The 12,424-nt window shown below is 38.3% G+C and overlaps 1 pseudogene; it reads right to left on the bottom strand.

The window, feature by feature from the left end:
• Window positions 1-7,931: 7,931 nt before the first annotated feature.
• On the bottom strand, window positions 7,932-9,660 carry LOC104602893 (alpha-1,6-mannosyl-glycoprotein 2-beta-N-acetylglucosaminyltransferase pseudogene; annotated as a pseudogene).
• Window positions 9,661-12,424: the final 2,764 nt, after the last annotated feature.

The following is a 12,424-nucleotide window of genomic DNA, read 5'->3' on the forward strand; positions in this document are numbered from 1 at the left end:
GAGACTCTCATTTTCTCGTTGAAGCTTCGCCTTCTCCTCGGTCATTGTCGAGATCTGCTCCTGCTGCTTTGTTTTCTCCTCAGTCAGTGCGGAGATCAGTTCCTGCTGCTTCTCCTTCTCTTCAATCATGGCCAAAATCAGCTTTTGCTGGCTTCGGGCTCCATTCTTGGCCCGAAGTATTTCACCCCGAGCTAGGTCTAGTTTGCGGTGAATCTCACGTGCCTTTTCTTCGGCTTCTAGAGCCCGCTTTAGACGGATCTTAGACACATCAGCTATTGAATGGCGGAATTCACTTAGCAAACAAAACCGAAGTAAGTATACTTGCAATTAATAAAAATAAACTGTTAAATAAGGTACTTACCACCATGCAGTAACCGACAGCTCGGGCTCCAAGCAGGGCTGTGGACATATCAACCCATTCCACGACTTTGTCAGGGAAGGTGGCATCCCTGCTCTCACGCATCGCGAGCTTGAGAGTCATTATGCTCTCACTGGAAGGCCTGGGTCTCGGTGCAGAAGTACTCCCCAGCCGGCGAGGTTGGACACTTTCCGCTCGGGTACAGAAGTGCTCCCCAGTTCATGAGACCGAGCACCCTCCTCCTGGTCGTCGTCCAGGTCCACTATGGGGGGTTGAGGACAAACCTCCTCCCCGGAGAGCTCGGCAGAGATCGGCTCCACAGTCTAGACCTCGGATGAGGCAGGGGCTAAAGGACTGGCCTCCTGGCGAAGCCTCTTCGAATCCTTCCTTTTCTTCCCCTCTGAGAACTCTTGAGAAGGTTCTCGGCATCGACCTCCGACATGGCAACTGCAAGAACAAAAGGTTAGCCACGAATTAAAAAGAACTTTAAAATAAAGAACCAAGGTGAAAACCTACTAGGAGGGCTCAAACCAGCTCGCACAAGCTTCTCCTCAGCCAAGAAATCCTTCATCTCGAGGCCGAGGTCCCTCCACGAGTTGATGACTGCCCTAGTTTCTACATCCAAGCTCACCCCGGGATCCTTGATAGATACCCTCCAGTGGGTTGGAAAAGACCACCCTTCAGGATTTCAGACAATGAAATACCTCCTTTTCCAGGAGGGAACCTTGTTCAGACAGCCGAATAGGATTTTGAAACCAGGCCAAGGTGAGATATAGTAGCTTTGTCTGACGTCCCCGCACAGACAAGCAGAGTTCCGCTTGATCGCACAGATCGAGCTGAAGGTGTCTAAGTACAGAGGCCGGTTGTATGTGTGGAACAAAGAGATAGTACCAACTATATTTCGAATAGAGTTCGGATGTAGTTGGTCGATGGTTTAAAAAACTTAACTACCTCTATAATGAAAGGGTGAAGCGGGAAGCACAGCCCGGCCGTGAGCTGCTCCTCAAAAACCGTGAGCTCATGGTGATCATGAGCCCAAGGGTATTGACCTAAGGGAAGGCTAAAAACCAAGCTATCGAAAAGACGATAGCGAGCTACAAGGTACATTAGCCTATCAGAAGTTAGAGTGGAAGGATAGAAGTCAATTGGATTCCGAGCCAGGGAAGAAGATGGGGCCTCTGTCCTAGAGGATGGACCCTCTTCCTGAACCTCGGTCTCCTTGAGCCGCGATGGCTCAACTTTGGGAGTAGAAGCTTCCACTAAAGACAGAAGAGGGGAGTCACCCTACGGCGAGCTGACCTCTCCAGCAGGGGCCGCGGATTGCACCACGACACCCACAACCTCACTAGAACTACCTAAAAGTCTGTCTACGCTAGAACTGGAGATGGTTAAAAAACAAAGGAAGAACAAGAAAACACAGACTCATCGAAAAGAAGGCTGACCTTGGAAGACAAAGAGAAGAGCGTGCTGAAGGCTTCCACTAAAGACAGAAGAGGGGAGTCACCCTACGGCGAGCTGACCTTTTCAGTAGGGGCCGCGGATTGCACCACGACACCCACAACCTCGCTAGAACTACCTAAAAGTCTGTCTACGCTAGAACTGGACATGGTTAAAAAACAAAGGAAGAACAAGAAAACACAGACTCACCAAAAAGAAGGCTGACCTTGGAAGACAAAGAGAAGAGCGAGCTGAAGGATCCCGACGCGACCTCAGAACAAATTTGTGAACTTGTGGCGAGAAAAATGAGTCTCGGGACCCCCCTATTTATAGCCACTATACTGAAGAATCAACGGTCAAGATCAGAGCAATAACGACTCTTAAGAAAACTGGCTGCACGATCCTTGAGGTCGAAATCAGTTTAACGCGTTTTTTGGCGTCCACGGAATTTTTAGATCGCGTGACATCTGCGCATAAACCGCACGCGACCTGGGTTATTCTTGGTTGAGCTGAGTAGCCGAACTGGTCTGACCAGCGATCTATCTGACATAACAGCCTGGACTTCGAGCCAAATCCACTTGTCACATCGTGAACTCCCCGCACCAGGTCAAGACCCCTGGTTCGGGGACTGGGGGGCAATTGGTGAAGGGAAATTTGGCCCGACCTCATAACAGGGAGACACGTGGATGTGACTTGGCATAAGTGACAACTTAGCATGATCAGTTCGCTACAAAGCAACCTCAGGCACCTTGTTACCCCAAACTAGAGTTACTTCGGGCTAAGATCATCTCGAACTAAGATCCCCTCAGTACCAGTTCGCAACCAGGATAGCGGTACCAAGTCCGCTACAGATCGAACTCGGACAACTAAGCCCACATCGAAAAGAGTTCACCTCGGGACAAGCCTACCTCGGTGCAAGATCATCTCAGTACTATGGCACTTCGGCATTCAGAGCAGGTCAGGTCTGAAGAGCACGAGCTCAGGCAGCTTGCCACTAGGCAGCTCGCCACCAAGTAGCCCAACACTTCACAGGCAACTCGCTACCTAGTCAGGACGACCTCCGCATGACAACTCTGAGGAGTTCACCACTGAACCCCACATCTTATGGGATCATACCTTAACCGCTATATTAGCTACCCACTCCCCGATTCAGGCGGAGATGGGCAACATTACCGGTTGGTGGCATTATCCCTACCTAACATGAAAGCGGATCCCATCACAGCGAGGATCTAGGAACTGCTCCACCAAACCTACAAGGACTCTGGTATATAAAGACCTCACCCCCCAAGGGCGAAGGTATGATGTGTAATCTTTGCTCTCTAGCTCTCTAATTCTCTGATATCATCTTCAAGCTCTCTACTACGTGCTAACTTAGCCATCGGAGTGTCCCCGACGGGTAAGCCACCACGGGATCTCTGATTCAACTGTCTTGCAGGTTACTTAGTCCCTGTCGATGTTGGCAGCCAGATCGTCTCCAGCAGGGAGCAGCCAGATTACGCCACATCAATTGTGTTCTTCTCCTATTTGTTTCATATACTTAATTTTGCTTCAAAGTTCAAACAAAACATTTGAACAATAAATTTATTAATGGGGAAAATCTAATAATCTCATTACACCTTTATTCTATATATTGTTTTCTTTCTGATCTTAAAACATGATCCTTGCTTGGGTAATACCCGGATCTTTCACTTCTACCCAGTTCAGCTTCCAACAGGGCAAAGCTCATTAGAGAAGCCTTTACAACCTTGCATTGGGAATATCTTCATACTTATGTGCTTTTATTTCATGGGGAGATATTCCCAATGCAAGGTTGCAAATGGCGGTTGGAACGATGTGGGCATGAGCTTGCCCTGAGGGAAGCCGATCGATCTCATCTATAGGGGTGTCAATGGACCAATTTATGGTCCAATCCAATATGGGCCCATAAGCAAATAGTCCATGTCTGATCCCACCCAAATCTAATGGGCAAAGAATCTAATCCGATTGATTTTAATGCAAATGAATCCAAGCAGGTCATGTAAATATCATGTGATTTATTAATTGGAAGAATCCAACTTGGACCACATCTACATGCATGTCTTTTCGAGGGAAAAGGGGTTCAAAGAGACATGCATACGTCTCTTAGGGGACTCCGGATCTCCTGCCCATGATAACTCTGCCCACTCCTACACACAATACACTAACCCTGTGAATTGGGAATATTTACCCTTGCATAATACTATGCTGAGGATGAGATGTTTTCCACATATGACTGAGATAAACGTAGACAGATTTCTCGTGGGCAGATCCAGACTCCTCTTAGGGTGCTTTGCTTTGGCAAGGTTGTTATGTCAAAGTTGTCATCAGTGAGCCATAGCAACTCTTAGGGTGTGGGGTTGGAAGGATGCCATTCAATCTGCTCTCCTTACTCATCCTAGTCAAAAACAGTTTTGTCCCATTAGCAAAGACCTTCCGCCTCTTAATTGCTAAAGTGAAGATTATTTGTGATTCAAGCGTCAAATAATTGCTATAGTGAAGATTAATGTCTAAGTTGAAGAGCAAAATCAGCCCTCACATAGAAAACGATATTCTTTTATACCTTCTTTGCATTTGTACTTAAATATTAGTTCACTTTCTTAATGGTGTATTACTTAAACCTCCACAAAGTTTTTCCATTCTTTGCCTACATTGCATTTTTTAAATTGTTTATCAGTTGCATTTTTTTGATCTTATAAATAATTAACAGATATTCTTTTGCAACTCAAGTGTCAAATGTCCAAATTGGCCAAAGTCAGCCCTTACAAAGTAAGAAAACAATATTCTTTTAAAGATTTTCACTTCATTTTACTTGATCTTGTATTTTGAGCATTGACCAATTTTTTAATGATAAATATACTGTTGGATTTTAATCTCATAAGAGATTAAATCCAATGGTTTTGATCGGTCAATTACATGAGAAATTGCACCTATACACTTGTTTGGAAAATTAGTTTTTCTCTTACAAAACCCAGTTTTGAACTTATCCCACATTGGAAAATTACAAGCTTTGTTTTTAGTATTTTAATAGGATCTGATTTATACTCCTTAGAAATAGTAGAGGAGAGTATGGGGGTTTGATATCGCGCAATGCGCGCGCGCGTGTGCAGCGCAATGAGGAGCACTTTGCTCGCACCCGCGTGGCTCACGAAGGGCGGCTTTGGTTTTGGTGCAATGCTGACCGTTGATCACCGTTGATGAGATCAACGGTCACCATTCGATCGGGTGTGATCAAGAGGCACAATTCAAAGTTAACAATCATTAGCTGTTAACTACCTTTTAAGCAATCACAATGTTTGAAATTGTGACTGTTCAAGGTGCCTTCTCTGAACTAGCACCTACCTTTTTTTCATACCTCTTCATAAACTATTTAAGGAGTATGAATCTGACTTCAAAAAACACACATTTTTTCGAAATTCACTTTCTCTCTCTCTCTCTCAGTCCGGTTTACTACTGTCTCACAGAAGGTTTCTTCGGAGATTCTTCAACTTTGCTGGTTGCAGATTCTCACCCAAGGCTCTGTTGTATCCTGGGAACGGATTTGCCTGTAACCCAACAACAAACTCAGTGAAATTGAGTGGGGGCAAATAATGTTCTAAAGACAGTGTCTTCAAACGTGCCTCAGAGCTTCTCCTCCAAAGTTACAATGACTCAATTTCCCAACACATACTTCATTCCCTAACAATTTATATGGTATGATTTGCAGGTTCAACCATTATGTCAAGTGGATTTGCATTGGAAGACATGTTACATTATCCAAGAAATTGATTTTTTTTAATTCCTTGTACTTTTATATGTCAATTGGATATTGTATTTAGATAATTGTTTTAGATATTATAATAATTAATAATTCAGTTAATAGATTTTTTAGTTTCATTTTTTTATTTAAATTATGTATCAATTGTCATGAGATTTGGTAAATCTAAGGCAGTGGTCGGAACCACCACTTTTATTAATGCTAAGTTGGTGGTTCAGCATACCGCCGCTTTAGAGTTAATTGAACAGCTTTAGGCTGGTCTTCAAGGTCGGCGGTTTTTTTTTGCCTAAGCCGGTGGTCTTCACACCTAAGCCAGAAGTCATGCGACCGCCACCTTAGACCAATTTTCTTGTAGTGAAACCAAACCAAAAACTGAAAACCGATATTTTTAAAACTTAACAAACTAGACCAAACCAAAAACTGAGTAAACCAAACTAGTAACTAAATTTGAACACCCCTAATACTTGTTAAGCTACAACATGCCAAATCTAATTGAACAAAAAATATGAAATTTCAAATAATATCCTACCCTTCATGTCTTATTGGGTGTTTTGTAGAAAAAAAAAACCTTAAGCGGATTAAGAAAAAGATATCAAATATATATAATGGTATAAAATCAATTTGAGATATGGAATGTTGTGTTATGTAGCCTGTTATATTGAGGTATGGAGCAGATAAGTTGCATGTCACCGAATGGTTTCATCTATTTATAAAATGAAAGGAACTCGATACCACCTAGACTCAACTTTATATAGTCAACTAAGTAACAACATTTCAAACAAATACTGTTTCACAAATATCATCATATCATTACAAGAGAGAGAGAGAGCACTTCTGTCTTCTTAACTTTAATATTTCATAAATAAAGAAAAAAAAGGGAGCAATTTGAGCATTTGGAAAGACTGAAAAACTACGACTCAAACCGCAAAGTCCCATTGGCATTGACACATTAAATCTTCTATCCATCAACCACCAAAGTGTTGAATCCAATTAACCAAAAGAGTAACGCATAACCAGAGAGTTGGCCTTGAGCAACTCCAAAAATCTGGTTTGTAGATTAGCTTAAAGTTCTCTTTCCGTAATCTCTTGAAATGTAGTCAGTAGTTAATTGTGCAGGAGAATGGATCTAAGATGGGTGTCTGCATTTAGTTTGGTCAAATCTTTATGTTAAATGTGGGAGAATATTAGAACAATAAGTGCTTATCACAAATTGGAATCGACATCTTAACATCTAAAACTGAAATACATGTGGTATAAACTTCTAGCACTTGCTTAGTTAACAATTCTGTTGCACAAGGTCCTTGTGATTAAAGTGCCAAAGCTATATCAAACTGATAGATCTGTATCCTGAGGAGTCCTGTTAAGTAACAAGTTTCATCCTCATCCTAAAGACCTTTGTAAATGTAATTAAATATTTCATGTTTTATATTCTAATTAATAACTATTCTGACATGTCATCAATAAGGATGTCAATGGATCGGTTTTGGATTGGACCCGTCTAGTCCAAAACTAATTTGGATGGACCAATAAGACATATTGGATTGGACTAATCCAGCCTAAAATATTTATTAGATTGGTTGGACCTGGTCCATCCATAATAAATTTATATTGGATTGGGTTGGATTAAGCCATTATCTAGTTTGTTGATATAAGATAAGAATACAAGTGTCAATGGATCAGGTTTGGGTTGAAACCAATCTAAATTAAAACAAATTTGAACAGATTGGACAGTCCAAACATTGAATTGGATCAGCCCAAAATATTAATTGGATTGGATTAGACCTGATCCATTTATAATGGACTCACATTGGACTGGATCGGATTGGATCAAATCCAATCCAATTGACACCCCTAGTCATCAATACCATCAAAAAGTTTCAACTATCAAGAAACAACCCAAGCATCAATTACTACACTACTTTGGTAAATGGGACTGCAGATTTAATTAACCACATCACTACTGGGCATTTTTTGTCCACCACCCAAAGCAGAAAAGATTATTTGACTTCAAAGTAAATATCAATGTGACAAAGAAACTGTACTATGCATTTCTAGAAGGTTAGTCTCCTTCTTCCCCTCCATTTTCCAAACCTCCACCTTTTTTGGACAAACCCCAAGTTACAGAAATGCAGAACAATAAAAAGACAATAGTAAAACCAAACTATCAAAATATGAGGAATGATTTCTTTGTTTCAATATTACAAAGAAATATTTGAAGCCAAAGCAAAATATTACAAGGAAATTAAATTTCTTTCTTTCAATATTAAGAATAAGATATAAAAGGAATACTCAAGGCAAGGGTAACCCATATCACACCAGTTGCAACAAATTGGTTACTAAAAAGACTAACAGTTTAATTTTCAATCAAGGTTTTGGGTTATTGCCTGAGCGATACATTTCAGCAAAATCTAAGCACAGCTGATGATCCCTCATATCCCCCCACCCACCCCAGCCCATGAATCCAGCTTGATGTAGTGTTTTATGCTTTATCAAATGCACTTCCCAGTTTGAGTTGATGTTCACAATCTTGTCAACCTTTTCTAGTACTATGTTCACAGATCCATTATTAAAGCAAGCAACATTCTCCTCTTGTCCCAGATGCAAGCCACAGGTACCAAAGTGAAGTGCACTTGCCCTAGGTCCCCTCAAAGTATAAACAGGGCCACCAAAGAAGGGATAAACCTTAGCCCACAATGTTACATCCCAGTTATAATCATCAAAAGAGCAGAATTCTCTTGCCTTTGAATGGATCTTCCTCCAAACAGTCTTGTTAAAAGCATAACCAACATTTCCAATCTTCTCCACAAACAGACTCGCCAAACCTTCTCCCCTTGAGCTCACATCAGTAGGAGCCAAGTTTACAGCATAGCAACGAGGACATTTATGAGGCTTTAACATGGTAAGTAGCTGAATGTTCCGGTATGCATTAGGAAGAATGAAGTGGTATTCCTCTATGAAGAGGATATTACCCAAATGTTGCATAGTCTCATTCAACCCATCCCATATTGTGTTCATCATCCACCACCAATGATGCTTTAGCGACACAATTCTTGGAGACCTGTAGTTCCAATACAGATCACGATCTCCCTTGCAATTCTTCTTGGATGATAGATCATATTTACCTTCACAGTCTCCAGGGGAGACACCAGGAAAACTATTGGGGAATAAGTGAGGTGAGTATGGGGCGAAAATCTGTTTTACTTGGCAGAACCTAATTCCTTCAACTATCTTATTCATTTCTTCAAAGTACCCATCATGGCTAACTATCAACAGAGTTTCACCTATACCCTCTACCTCAGACAGGCTTTCTACAACTATCTTCAGATACTGAGGTCGATTGTGAACATACAAAACAATCACTATATGGTCCTTTGCTAGATGTGGGAAAAGATCCAAGTTTCTGGGTGGCAACCCATTCCTTTTCTCCAATGAAATCGACAAATTGGTACGTTCAGGGAGCATGGGTTTTTCTTTCAGATCATGGGTTCTATATCTTAGCTCATAATTTTCATCAGAAACCCATGTGAAATGATAAATTTGGTAGAGAAAAGCCAACAACAGAACTCCCCAGAGAGAAATTACAATGGGTGGTACTAATCTACGGAAAGCCGCATGCTTGATGTGGGTTGTCCTACGCATGATCATGAATTTATTTGTTTGAAGAGCCCCCAAAAGAATTTCAGTTAGAAGACTAACTACACCATCCACATCCTCACCACAAAGGGAAGCAAAAACTTGACAAATCAACGGCCAAACACGAGAAAATTAGATCAAATGAGGTTATAAGGAGCAAGAGTCACCGATTTCCAATATTATTCATATTTACAATAAGTATGACCAACCAAGGGCTTTGCAATGAAGGCCAAACCAAGTTTTTTTGTCGTTGCCAAATTGTGGGAACCCAAAAAGAGAGAGATGGCCAAAGGCACTGATTTTTTGATAAATATGTCAAAAATCTAAATCCAAGATAAAGATTAGAGATGGTTTAACACAGAGTAAACGGATGAGAGAACAGAAACCCACCTGTTGAAGAACACAAAATCTACATTCCAAACATGAGATTTGTCCAATAACCTATGAAATCAAGGAGTTTGTTTAGTTGCAATGCTCTGAAAATCAATTTTTTATGCACTTGATCAAGACGTGAAAACTGAAAAAACGAGAAAACTTTGACTATCCACGTTGGACAGCCTGCGCTGTCAATAAGGCTCCTTTGTATGACACGTCTATCATAATCATGGCTATCCACGTTTGACGGTAATGGTTAGGCCTCTTGCATGACACGTTGATCATCATCACTATCATCATTTCACCACTAGTGAATGACTCCGTACTAAGTAGAGGAAAGTTAATGTCTTACATACATACATGCATATATACATACATACACATGCACGTATATATATATATATATGTGTGTGTGTGTGTGTGTGTGTGTGTGTGTGTGTATGTAGACATATATATATATATATATATATATATATATATATTTAATAGTATTAAATTCGTAATTAAATTATACGGATACCACAATAAATAGTGTTAATCAATATAATTTGATAAATTTTGTCAATAAATATTACTATTAAGTATTGTTATTGGTAATTAATGTTAATTATTAGAACATTTTTCACAGTAGAAATAAAAATTACAAACACATGTCCTTATATACTGTTAGGTAACTAAATTTTGCTACTTACAATTTTTTAATAATAATCAGTATAATTAATATATTAATAATATTTTAATAATTATAAGTTCATAAATAATTATATGATTTCAATCATAATAGTAATAGTAAAATAATATTGATACTATTATTATTATTACTACTAATTAATTAATGAAATAATAATTGTTTTTATAATTAATTTAGTTTAACAGTATTGAATAATTGAAAGTTTTAATAATTCCTTATTAATTATATTTAATTAATTATCAGTTCAAATTAATAAGTTTCATTATTTCCAGTAATTAGTTATGAGTAATATATTATATTAATTATAAAATCAGTAATGATAATAATATTACAATCATAATAATAATAATAATGATATTATTATTATTATTATTATTATTATTCTGATGATGATGATGATGATGATGATGATGTAATATATTCTTATTATGTAAGTACTTAATTTGTGTATATTAAGCAATAAGTTTGTTATAATTATTAATTTTTGTTAAATAATGAAATAATAATTGCTTTTATAATTAATTAAGTTAACAATGTTGAATAATTGAAAGTTTTACAAATTAACTTTCACTAATTCAAATAATTAATTGATAATAATAGTATTATTCATTATAATTACTAATAATAATAATATTATGAATTAATATAAATATTAATTGAATATATCCAAAATAATAATTATCATTATTAAAATCGATATTAATTATCAGTCGTAATTAATAAGTATCATTATTATCAGTAATTAAATAGCAGTAAGTAATTATCAATAATTAATTATTATCAGTAATTAATTATTAATTAGTAGCAACTAATTAAAACGGTTTACAATATAAACCGAACCGGTTTATTTAGATGTCAGCAAAACATTAAATTTTGGGTTTCTTGGGAATGCAAACCGATTTAAACCGAACTTTAACATTAGTGGTAATAGTTAATTATCAATTAATACGAATATTAAATAATAATTATTAATTTCGGTATTAAATTTGAGTAATTAATTATCAGAAATTAAAAATATCTGGGTTTAAATGCATTAAACCCGGGTTGATGCATTAAAACTCGAATCTTCCTTACTCTTTTCTCCACGTGGCCTTCTACCTGCCACGTAATCATCTTCTTCAACCTTTCTCCCTTTCTTCCAAAGAGTCGAGTCAACTTCCGATGCTATCCAAACCTGCCTCCACACAAGGTAGCCGCATGAAGAATTGACTTCAGAATCCATGAAATAAAAAGTCATTTTAAGAGTCAGTTTGATTATTTATGCACACGAAATCTATGTGGAAAAAAAGGGAAAAGAAAAAACAGTTAACAGATTTTCTATGTCATCCTTGGCAGATGTAGAATGTAGTAACCTTAATGTAGATATGGATGTCAAAAGAAAAGTGAAACACAATATGGAAACTTTGACCTTTTATACCAGTTATCACAAGAACAGGTAATCAGTCAGAAGCATCTCCATCTTTTGCTTCCTCTCAATTGGGTCTTCTTCCTCCTCAACATGTGGGTTCATGTCAATCACCTCTCCGACCTTCCTTCTCCGTTCCTTCCTCTCTTCCTCATCCATTAATTCTCGACCATCTTCCTCACCATCATTATTGGATTTTAATCTCATTAGAGATTAATTCTAATAGGTTTGATTGGTTAATTACATGAGAAATTACACCTGCACAATTGTTTTGGAAAATAACTTTTCTCTTATTAAAATTAGTTTTGAACTTGTCCCACATTGAAAAATTATAGGTCTTGTTTTGAGTTTTTAATAGGAGCTGATTTATACTCCATAGAAATAGAAGATGAGAGTATGGAGGCTTGCTATCGTGCAACGCATTTGTAGACATGTGCGTGTGTGTGTGCGGTGCAATGAGGCACACTTTGTTTGCGAATGGTGGGTTTGGTTTTTTGGTGTGATGCTAACCGTTGATGTGTCAATAATCATGATTGTGATCAAGAGACACAATTCAAAGTTAACAGTCATTAACTATTAAACAGTCATTAACTATTAAACAGTCATTTCTCTGAACCAGCACCTTCCTCTTCTACATAACAAACTATTTAAGGAGAGTGAATCAAGCTTTCAAATACAACATTTTCGAAAATCACTTTCTTTCTCTCTCTCTCAATCCGGTCTACTACAGTCTCACAGAAGGTTTCTTCGGAG

This window comes from Nelumbo nucifera, chromosome 1 (genome assembly GCF_055504915.1).
Source record: "Nelumbo nucifera cultivar China Antique chromosome 1, China Antique-T2T, whole genome shotgun sequence".
Classification (NCBI taxonomy): domain Eukaryota; kingdom Viridiplantae; phylum Streptophyta; class Magnoliopsida; order Proteales; family Nelumbonaceae; genus Nelumbo; species Nelumbo nucifera.